The following is an 11,963-nucleotide window of genomic DNA, read 5'->3' as shown; positions in this document are numbered from 1 at the left end:
AACATCCATCACCACACATAATTATAAACTTTTTTCTTATGATGAGAACTTTTATGATTTACTCTACTAGCAACTATCAAATATATAATGCAATATTTTAAACTATAGTCACAATGCTATACATTGCATATTATTTATTTTATAACTGGAAGTTTGTACGTTTGACCCCTTTAACTGATCCCCTCCTCACACACTGGATAACTCCTGTTTTCAGTTTTTACTTTTTTTTGGATTACAAATGTAAGTGAGATCATATGGTATTTGTCTTTCTCTGACATTTCACTTAGCCAAATGTTCTGAAGATCCATCCGTGTTGCTACAAATGACAGGATTTCATTCTTTTTCATGACTGAATAATATTCCACATATGTATGGAATACACATACATATATATATACTACATCTTCTTTATTCATTCATCCATTGATGGACATTTAGGTTGCTTCAACTTCTCGACTATTGTAAATAACGCTGTTAAGAAATGTGGGAGTTATATCTTATTGAGTTGCTGTTTGAATTTCCTTTGGATAAATACCTAAAAGTGGAAATGTTGGACCATATGATAGTTCTAGTTTTAACTTTTTGAGAAAACACTCTACTGTTTTTCATACTGCCTGCAAGAATCTACATTCCCAGCAATGATGCAAAAAGTTTCCTTTTCCATCCACATCTTCATCAACACTTGTTATCTCCTGCCTTTTTGATAATAGCCACTATAATAGGTGTGAGGTAATATCTCTTTGTGGTTTTGATTTGCGTTTCCCTGATAGTAGTGATGTTGATCACCTTTTCATGTACCTGGTCAACTTCTGTATGTTTTTTTAGAAAAATGTCTCTTCAGATATTTTGCCAATTTTTTTTGGCTTTGCCCATGGCATGAAGAAGTTCCTGGGCCAGGGATCAAACCTGTGCTACAGCACAACCCAAGCCACAGCAGTGACAACACTGGATTTTTAATGTGTTAAGTCACCAGGGAGCTAATTACTCTGCACATTTATTTATTTTTATGGCTGCACCTGCAGCATATGAAAGTTTCTGGGCCAGGGGTTGAATCTGAGCTGCATCTGTCACCTACACTGCAGCTCTGGCAATGCTGTATCTTTTTAACTCACTGTACCAGGCCAGGGACTGAACCCATGCCTCTGCAGTGACCTAACCCACAGCAGTGACAATGCCAGATCTTTAATCTGCTAGTCTACCAAGGACTTCCCACCACCTATATTTTCTTCTAGGAGTTTTATGGCTTAAGGTATTACATTTAAGTTTTTAATCCATTTTGAGTTAGTCTTTGTATATGGGATAAGACCATATTTCCTAGCACAAATTATTGTCCAGATTTCCCACACCACTTATTGGAAATACTATCCTTTCCCCATTGTATATTCCTGGCTTCTTTGTTGTAAATTAATTGACTATATATTTGTGGGTTTATTTCTGGGCTATTTTGTTCCATTGAACTATATGTCTGTTTTTATGCCAATACCATACTGTTTTCATTACTATAGCTTTGTAATATAGTTTCAAATCAGGGAACATAATGCCTCAAAATTTGTTCTTCTTTCTGAAGATTGCTTTCGCTATTCACAGTTTTCTTGTGTGTGTGTATGTGTGTGGTTCTTTGTGAGTCTTTAGAGTTCCTATATAAAATATGTCACCCGAAAAATACAAATGTCATAGTGTCAGTTTTACTTCTTTCTTTCTGATCTGGATGTCTTTTATTTCTGTGTGTAATTTCTCTGGCTAGGACTTCCATACTGTGTTAAATAAAAGTGGCAGAAGTGAGCATTCTCGGAGTTCTCTTGTGGCTTAGTGTGTTAAGGACCCAGTGTTGTCATTGCTATGGCTTGGGTTGCTGCTGTGGCACAGGTGGGATTCCTGGCCTAGGAAATTTTACACATTGCAGGCATGGCCAAAAAGAAAAACAAAAACTGGGCATTCTTGTCTTGTTCTTGTCTTTCAGCTTTTTACCTTGTGGGTAATGTTTACTATGGGCTTGTCATCTATGGCCTTTATTATGTTGAAATATGTTCCCTCTATACCTACTTTGTTGAGAGTTTTTTTTTTTAATCATAAATGGATGCTGAATTGTGTCAAATGCTTTTTCTGCATTTATTGAGCTGAACCATATGCTTTTTATCCTTCATTTTGTTAATGTGGTGAATCACACTAATTGGTTTGCAGATGTTGAACCATTCTTGCATTCCTAAAACAAGTCCCACTTGATCATGGTGTATGATTCTTCTAATGTATTATTGAATTCAGTTTGCTAATATTTTGTTGAAATTTTTGCATCTAGGTTCATCAAAGGTACTGCTCTATTATTTTCTTTTCCTGTGGCATTCTTCCCTGGTTTTGGTATCAAGGTAATTGAATTCCTAAAATGAATTCTTTTCTCTTTTGGGGAAGATTTTGAGGAGAATTGGCATTAATTCACCTTTAACAGTTTGGTAGAATTCACCAATGAAGCTATCTGGTTCCGAACTTTTGTTTTGGGGAGACTTTTGATTACTTATTCAATCTCCTTACTAGTTCATTGATGTGTTCAGATTTCCTACTTCTTCGTCCTTCAGTCTTGGTGGGTTGTATGTTTCTAGGAATTTTCCATTTCTTTTGCGTTGTCCAACTTGGTGGTATATAATTGTTCATGGTAGTGTTTTATAAGACTTTACATTTCTGGGGTATACTTATAATTTCTCTTCTTCCAGTTCTAATTTTATTTATTTGAGTCCTTTCTTTCTTTTTTTGGTGAGTCTAGCTAAAGTTTTTTCAATTTTGTTTAACTTTTCAAAAAATCAACTCTTAGTTTCATTGATCTTTTATACTGTCCTTTTAGTTTCAATTTCAATTATTTTTGCTTTAATCTTTATTTCCTTCCTTCTACTAACTTTGGGCTTGGTTTGTTCTTGTTTTTCTAGTTCCTTGTTATAAAGTTAGGTTGTATGAAATTTTTCATGTTTCTTGATGTAGGCATTTTAGCTATGAATTTCCCTCTTAAAGCTTTTGCTGCATTCGATATGTTTTGGCATTTTTATTTCTATTTTCATTTGTTTCAATGTATTTATGTATTTTTTCATTTTTCTCTCTCTCTCTTTTTTTTTTTTGCTTTTTAGGGCATATGGAGGTTCCCAGGCTAGGGGTCAAATCAGAGCTCATAGCTGCTGGCCTACACCATGGCCACAGTAATGTGAGATCTGAGCCTCATCTGTGACTTACACCACAGCTCACGACAATGCTGGATCCTTAACCCACTGAGTGAGGCCAGGGATTGAAACCTCATGGTTCCTAGTCAGATTCGTTTCCCCTCCTCCACAATGGGAAATCTTTCATTTCTCTTTGGATTTCTTCTTTGACCCATGGTTCAGGAATGAAGTATTTTTATTAAAATAAATTATTTGTAATTCAATAACTCAATGTAATTTAGTTGCTAATTTAAAAACTGATTATCATGTTTCATTTATGTTACATCAACATCTACATGTATGGTTTAAAATTATAAGAGTAATATGGAGTGCTTAATATTAATTTTTTTTTTCTCAGATACTATGTACAAAGGTTAGGAATACTGCAGTAAATTCTGAGTACCTACAGAACCACAAACTGGAACATGCAAAAAAATTAAGAAAATGGAGGTTTGACACTACTGGCAAATAGCTTATATATATATTTTTTTTGGCCATGCCCACAGTATGTGGAAGTTCTGGGGCCAGGGATCAAACTCATGTCACAGCAAGTGACCTGAACTGCAGCGATAACAATGCCAGATGCTTAACTGCTAGGCTACCAGGGAACTCCATGAATGACTGTTATGCATAAATTTCTGAGTCTGAACTAATAGAAAAGGAGCATCTTATAAGTTCATTTAAGTTTATTCTTACTTAAGCTATTTTGCTGCTCAAATATTTACACACTCTGATACTCTGTGTGTCTTAATTCAATGACCATCACAGCATTTTGATAATGTCCTTTTGTTTTGAGGACACAAAGCAACAAATATGGAGAATAATTCCTCTGAGGCCTTGAAAAATGTTAGAAGAGCAGATGTTTAATATAATATTTCCACTTATGGTAGTGCTGTCATGTTCTTAGTGACAAAGACATCCATGTGTTATTTTATTTTATTTTGTCTTTTTGCTACTTCTTGGGCCGCCCCTGCGGCATATGGAAGTTCCCAGGCTAGGGGTTGAATCGGAGCCATTGCCACTGGCCTACGCCAGAGCCACAGCAACGCGGGATCCGAGCCGCGTCTGCAACCTACACCACAGCTCACGGCAACGCCGGATCGTTAACCCACTGAGCAAGGGCAGGGACCGAACCCGCAATCTCATGGTTCCTAGTCGGATTCGTTAACCACTGCACCACGACGGGAACTCCCCATGTGTTATTTTAAATGTGTGTACCTAAGTGTACGATATGTAGGGGCCCTCTAAAATATCAGAACCAAAACAAATTTTGCCCAGCTATAATTACAGTACTAATTCCATCCTTTTTACTGAATGCCAAGTAATATCATCTATTTAGGACCCATTTTTATCCATCTAGGTCACCTATTTATCCTGGAAGATTTTTAGCTACCCATTATCTTCTTTGATGACTTCCTATATTAGTTTTCTATTGCCAATAATTTATTACAACAAATTTAGTAACTTAAAACAGATTTAGGGAGTTCCCGTCGTGGGGCAGTGGTTAACGAATCCGACTAGGAACCATGAGGTTGCGGGTTCGGTCCCTGCCCTTGCTCAGTGGGTTAACGATCCGGCGTTGCCGTGAGCTGTGGTGTAGGTCGCAGACGCGGCTCGGATCCTGCGTTGCTGTGGCTCTGGCGTAGGCCTGAGGCTACAGCTCCGATTGGACCCCTAGCATGGGAACCTCCATATGCCGCAGGAGCGGCCCAAGAAATAGCAAAAAGACAAAAAAAACCCCCACAAAAACAGATTTATTACCTCAGTTTCTGTGGGTCAGAAGTTTGGGTCTAACTTAAGTTAGATGGATCCTCTGCTCAGAGTCTCACAAGGCTATAATCAAGGTTATTTTGGTTGCATTTTCATCTGAGAGCTTGACTGGTAAATAATCTACTCCAAGCTCATTTGGTTTGTTGGTAGAATTTATTTCCATATGGCTATATGATTGAGGGGCTGTATGAGTTTTTTGTTTTTGTTGTTGCTGTTGCTTGTTGGCTAATGCCTACCCTCAGGTTCTAGATGCTACCCAAGGATTTTATAGGCAACTTGTTGTAAATTTCCATGCAGGCTACTTCAACATGACTGCTTATGTCATCAAACCAATAAGAATCTCTCTCCTTAGGGAAGGCCCAATTCCTTTTAAAAAGGACTTTTTTTTCTAGATTATGTCAGGCCCATCCAAGATAATCTCTTTTTGGGTTAATTCAAAATCAGCTTATTTGGGAACCTTAATTAAGTCTGAAAAATTCATTCGCCTTTGCTATATTCTATCGGCTAACAGTAAGTCATGGGTTCTGCCCCACTCAAGGGGCGATTATTACACAGGGTTTGAACACAAAAGGATGGAGATCATGTTAGAATTGTTTACCACACTTCCTATTCCTAAGAAGTTGTTTCTTGAGTTTTCCCAGGTTTACCTAACCTGGGAAATTAACTCCTCAGTAAACTTCTCTGAAAATTGGAGGACAGTAATAAGAATTATCAGGTTGTGGTTAATTCTTTCTTAATGATAACATAGGATGTGTAGATAGAAACTGCTTAAGTTGATCTATGTCTATGTCACTACTACTTTGACAAGTACTGCTAGTACTATTACTACCATTAGCTAGCATTTATGAGGATATTACCATATACTCTGTATTCCTTGAAGTATTTTATCAGAATTTAACCTTCATATAAACCTTACTAGATAGGGCTATTTTTATCATGCCCACTTTATATTTCTGGAACCATATGCATAGAGAAGTTTAGAAAATGCAGTAAGAAGTAGAGACAAGATTTTAATTCAGGTAGTAAATCTTCAGAGTCTACGTCTTGTAAGCACTAAATTAGGCTGTCTCATAATACTTAGAAACCAGTTTTCCTTTTCAGCTGTTCCTTTTTAAAATTTATGCTATTTTCCAAAGGTTCTATTTTCCTTGTTAAATTACTACTCAGTTGCTCAACTGAAATTTATTTTAAAATTTTTTATATTTTAGGTTTTTTTCTTTTTTGTTTTTCGGATTTTTTTCTCTAATCTTGCTTTACTCCAACACTTTTTTTTTCTTTTCTAGAAGAATAGCCAGCTTGTATGTATAAATAAGCCCATGATGGTGGGTAAAATATAGAAATCTTTCATTACTGATTGGTAAGTATCTGTACTACCATGAATACTCCTCTGACCAGGTAGTCTGTCTTAGTCCCCAGCTAAAGAACCCCTGGACCTCTCCATAATCCTACAAGTAGAGGGTTAATATCTGACAAAGTAGGGGATCTTCAAACCTTCTATTCTAATTGGTTAGTGCTTGGTACCAGAGTGATTGATAGATATTTTGAATATCATCCTCCCTGTAAATTGAAGCCATGGCTTTTTCATTCTTCAGTGTCTTTGCATTTCAATTTTATCTAACTTTCTTTTGCTCTTTCTTTTGTACTTATTCTGACAGCCACTTTAAGTTCTACATTATGAGCCAAATCAAATATCACATTTTCTGTGAAATTTTCCCACATTGCATGAGAAAGATTTAGCTTCTCTTGTTTTACATTTCTTTTAGATTAAGCAGCAAGTAGAATGGCTGAGGAGACTATAAACATGTGTTTGAGGATGTTTGGGGGGATTCAAAGATAATAAAACTATCTAACTGGAGTTTTAGGGATCCAAGTCTAGAATATGACATCTAAGAAAACTGATCAGTTGGTGAGTTTATGCTCAATTATTTCCCCTTTGCCATTAGCCAGGATGATTGAGAATGAATTATTAAAAAAAAAAAAAAGGAGTTTCCATCATGGCTTAGTGGTTAATGAACCTGACCAGTATCCATGCCCATGAGGACCTGGGTTTGATCCCTGGCCTTGCTCAGTGGGTTAAGTAAGGATCTAGTTAACTCTGTGGTGTAGGTCGCAGACGCAGTTTGGAACCCTTTGCTGTGGCTGTGGCATAGGCTGGTGGCTACAGCTCCAATTCAACCCCTAGCCTGGGAACCTCTATATGCTGTCGGTGTGGCCCTAAAAAGACAAAAGACAAAAGACAAAAAAAAAAAAAGATTCCTTTGTATGTGCTTATAGAAGTCAAGGAGAAACCTAATGAATGAAACCTTATTCCAATCCCATTTCTCTAATTATAGAATGGAATTTTAAATATTGGTATTGAACATCTAACTTATAATTGAGCACTATGTACAATATAAATTATAATACATACTTTGTTATAACTGAGCCTCTATTTGTAACTTTTTGTGCACCCATGTACTATGTTCAGTACCAAGGACTTTACAAAGCTTAGCAATTAAGCAATGCAAATCTAATTGTGCTATTTCCTAACTTAAAACCTTTTAAATTATTCCTCATTGTTTGTTCTTACAATAAAGTCCAACTTTTAGACAAGGGAACCCTATTAAATCAATTCTCATGTTAGTGATGACCTCTTCTGGGAAGGCACTGCTGATTCTCTAACTATGGATGAGGGGATTCTCCTAAAAGCCAGGCAGTATTTCTACTAAGTTGAAGGACCCAAATTATAGAAATAATTAACTACCATATACTGATTTCTTATTACTTACAAATTCTTCCTGTTTACTTTTTTGTCTTCTCCACTGTAGTAGACTGCTTGAGGACAGTCACCTAATATGGGTCTGGAACACAGGAATTGCTCATTAAATACTGAATGAGTAGATTAATTTCAGAGAGAAGTGATATTAAAATCCTCTCGATCTACTTCTCAGGCTGTTTTGCTTTGCAAGACACATTTACGGGCTATCCTACCATTTTGCCCTCTCAAACCATTTGAATTACAGGCATGAGAAAATTGAGTAAAACACTTATTCCAAGAAACAGGTATGTAAGCTGGACGTGAGCCTAGATCTTCCAACAAATATACTTGCATCTTCTTCATTACACCTTGTGGCCTTCATTACTTGTTGGCTCCCAATTATAAAACTGTATAACAGGGATACAACTTCTGGTGGAAGGGTATGACTAGAAGCGCTTGCTCTGGCACAGAACAACGGAAAGAAAAGATGTGTTTGCGCCACTCCCTCATGACTTAAACAGTTTGAAGTATATTTTGTAAGCTAACACAAATGATAAATCAACATGCTCCAGCCTTTTTTGAAAATCTTTTCCTCAGCTTTTTAACTTTCACCCACCTATTTCCTTCCTTCCTTCTTTTCTAAGGCTCATAGAGGGCGCTCACAACGTACTACTCACTGGTTGAGCAAAGCTCCACTCAAAATACACACCTCACTGCAACACAGAGGCGCAGCGCCACCACCTCAGACTTCCTTCTCTTTTCCACGGCGGGAGGCGGGGCCAATATTTCTCATTCAAATAAAAAACCAGAAGATTTGCATGGGGAATGGCCATTCCGTGAGCCCATTGGATGAAAGCACAGTGGGCGTGGCCAATATTACGACCACTGAGCCCCGCCTATAATGATTTGCATAACGGCCCCGGCGCGTGCAAGGGAGAAGCGGGTTTGTTTTTGAATCTGCGGAGGCGGCGGCGGCGACGGCGGCGGCGGCGGCGCGGCACGGCGCGGCGCGGAGACTGAAGCGCGCGAGACTGAGGCGGCAGCGGAGGGGACGGCTGCGCCGGGCGACTCTGTAGGAAGGAACTTGGTTCCCCCTCCCTCATCTCCCGCCCCAAAAGGTATCTTTGAGTCCCATGGGCTGATAGAACAACATTTTCTTAAATTACTATTGTATTTCTGAAGAGTCAAGACCGCATTATGGCGGCTGCGGGAGTTGTGTTGCGCCTGCGCGGTTGCGGAGCTGCGGGCGGACGCTGCATGGGAGCACGTGATCTTGCGGGGTCGGGCTCTAGCTGCAGTTGTGCAGCTGGCGGGGCGGTGGCTGCGCAAGCGCAATATTCATTTTCAAGATCTAATGTTCTTGTTGGACGCCATTCGGGTTCTAGATTTAATTTTCCTCATTCTTGAGGGGTTTCATTTTGTTACGCTTAAATTCCCGCACTTTTCAAGAAAAACGTTTCTCTTATGTTGTATTCCTGTACCGACCTCAGACTTTTTTATGATATTTCTCCGATTCTTTGAGAAGCTGTGTACTTAGTTTTCTGTAAAAATGATTGCCCACTTGTGGTTCTCGACTTTAATTTCACTTTTGGGACAGTGCTGGATTCAATTGGATATTTAGGGAGATAAAGATCAGCACCTAGTGGTGTTATCACGGGAAGTGCATTTATTTGAACTGCATATTTGCAAATACATTTTTAACCCTATTTTTACCAGTCCTATTATGGAATGTTTTCAAAATGGAAACAGTTTGAGTTTTGGAAATATGAAGGCAAGGAGCTTTGGAAGAACTTATATAACGTTTGAAAGGAAACCTCAATCTACTTGCGTATTTATTTTTTAAAAATATTTGATCCTTAGTGAAGTTTTAATCAGTGTGTACTTTTGATCTTTCATGCATTTGAGTTTCACATTTTTTCTCTCCCTGTCACTTGTCCATTACCGCTGCAGTTAGATTATTTTTATTACTCTGACTTTTAAAATTAAGTCATTTTCTTAGCGTTTTGTTTGTAATGATATGTGAAATAGAACACTAAAACTTGATAAATTTTTCTGTTAAAGAATTCTGCAAAGAACTCTCAACTACACTGAGGCCTTTATTAGGAAATCGTGAACCATCAAGAAAACAGTTGATTAAAAAAATGTCATTTATACATGTAAGATAAAATTGTGTTTGATTTTTTAAAATTGTGTGTTCCTGGTTTCTTAAAGAAGTAGTTTCTTAAAAGAAGTAGTTTCTGAAAGAAGTAGTTATAAGTATGCTACTTATTATTTTAGTTTAAAATGTTAGTGTCATTATATTTGAATCTTATATGAGCCTCTGGGAGAAGTTTTATACAATTTGATATATTTTTACTATTGTGCAAATTATTTCTTACTGGACTGAAAACTTGTAAATGGTTGTCATAAACTTTATCTGTGGTTTGTATATATAACAGTTGTTTTTCTTGGTTGGTTATGTAACTCTAAGTCAGTCACCTGTCAAACGAAGAAGTGGCTGTTGCTTTGTAATCTTGGTTGGTTTAGGGCCTTTATTGTTTAAAGCACTGTTAAGAAGTACTAAGTAGATGCAATTGAACTTTTGGTTGCTGAATTTTTAAAAAATGACATCACATAGGAGGTAGAATGCAGTGATAGGAACAATTCTTTTTTTTCTCAAGAGAACATTTGTTGTTGATATGATTTACAGACCTCTGAAGTCTCCTACCCAGAAATATATTTAGAGGGATACTGTGTAATCTTTCCCCTTGTATGCTTTGGGGGTGGTTATCCAGCATACTCCACCACCCTCTAGACATTGTTGCAGGTGTTTTAGAGATGGAAATATGTTGTATTTTCTGTATCTGTGTGTATGTATATGTTTATCTGAATACGCATACATATTTAGGTTAAGAAAAGAACTTTTATCGTAGGGCATGGTTCCCTCTGTGAAAGTGAAGTATTTTGGTTTGTATATTTAAGCTTATGTTTTCATTTGCATACACCAATGATTGCCTTTTTATGTTAATGTTGAAGATCATAGGAGATACTGAAAACACTGAAGAACATAGTGTACTATGTAAACATTTATTGGACAGTTTTGCTGTCTTGTTTGTTAGAAAGGCAAGTATAGTTCTGTAAACTTAAAACTAATATTAATGAATTGTCGGAACATATAGTCTTTGTTCACTAGTACTCTGTCAATAACAAGCATACAAGCATATTTTGGAATTTTAGTTTAGGAGATATGATGACCCATATGTAGCATATATGAACATTAAGACTAGGTTACGGAATGAATACTAAGTTACTGGGTGTCATTTGAAATCTTTTTAGGTTTGTAAGTTTTAAATATAAATTTAGTTTAGGAAAAAAAGGTTTGAATAATTGAACCAGAAACCATTAACATTTCTTTTTTCTTTAAATTGTGATTTGAATATTTTTTCTTTAAATTGTGATTTGAATATGTGATATCTTTATTAAACTTTTAAAACTTATTATAACACATTTGGAAAATGTTGAAAATTGATAACACACTAGATGTTTTTGTGATTTTTGTGACTTTCCCATTTATTGATTGATAAATTAGTTTATCATTTGGATCATAATTTCATTCCTGCTCCTTTAACTTCGTATTGTGGCTATTTACCAATTTTATTCTTTTGAAATATGTTTTCTAATTATTACATAATATTTATTTTGTGAAAATATCCCAAGTTATCAAATCCAAATGGAAATCCCAGTCTAGGGGTCAAATTGAAGCTGCAACTGCTGGCCTCTACCACAGCCACAGCAATGCCAAATCTAAGCTGTGTGTGCAACCTATGCCTCAGTTTGCGGCAGTGCCCCACTGAGCAAGGCCAGGGATGAAACTTTCATCCTCATGGGTACTAATCAGATTCTTAACCCACTGAGCCACAACAGGAACTCCTTGACATACATTTTTAAATGGCCACATAGTATTTTTATCTTTAATAAGAATGTATTGTGACTTATTAAACCTTTTCTTGTTGACCATTTTGTTGCCAATTTCTGTATTCTAAATACTACAGTGAATATCCTTTACATGAGTCATGATCTGCATCTCATAGTATTTCTTTGAAATTATTGTTGCTCTGAAAGTAATTTACAAAATTGATAAAAACTTAGTTTTTTTGAAGAGCATTTCCCATACCACTTTCAACTTGGTGGTTGAAAATAGTAGCTCCTTAATTTTTTTTTTCTGATAACTAGTGAAGTTGAAATTTATTTAATATATAAATAACTTTCTCATTTTTGGTGACTTTTCTGTCTGAAGT

The 11,963-nt window shown here is 36.6% G+C and overlaps 1 protein-coding gene across 2 annotated transcripts in view; it reads left to right on the top strand.

Annotated features, from left to right (window-relative positions):
- Positions 1 to 8,663: 8,663 nt before the first annotated feature.
- The window catches only part of ATF7IP (activating transcription factor 7 interacting protein), a 122,260-nt gene continuing 118,960 nt past the window's right edge, over positions 8,664 to 11,963 (top strand). Inside the window, exon 1 of one of the 2 annotated variants that reach the window (XM_047787498.1) lies at positions 8,664 to 8,804. The gene's annotated coding sequence lies outside the window, so the exon portion shown is untranslated. The remainder of the gene's footprint in view (positions 8,805 to 11,963) is intronic. The other variant, XM_047787499.1, reaches the window with a different exon arrangement.

This window comes from Phacochoerus africanus, chromosome 7 (genome assembly GCF_016906955.1).
Source record: "Phacochoerus africanus isolate WHEZ1 chromosome 7, ROS_Pafr_v1, whole genome shotgun sequence".
Classification (NCBI taxonomy): domain Eukaryota; kingdom Metazoa; phylum Chordata; class Mammalia; order Artiodactyla; family Suidae; genus Phacochoerus; species Phacochoerus africanus.
The sequence above is the reverse complement of the archived record's forward strand: the minus strand, read 5'-3'. Positions and strand labels throughout refer to the sequence as shown.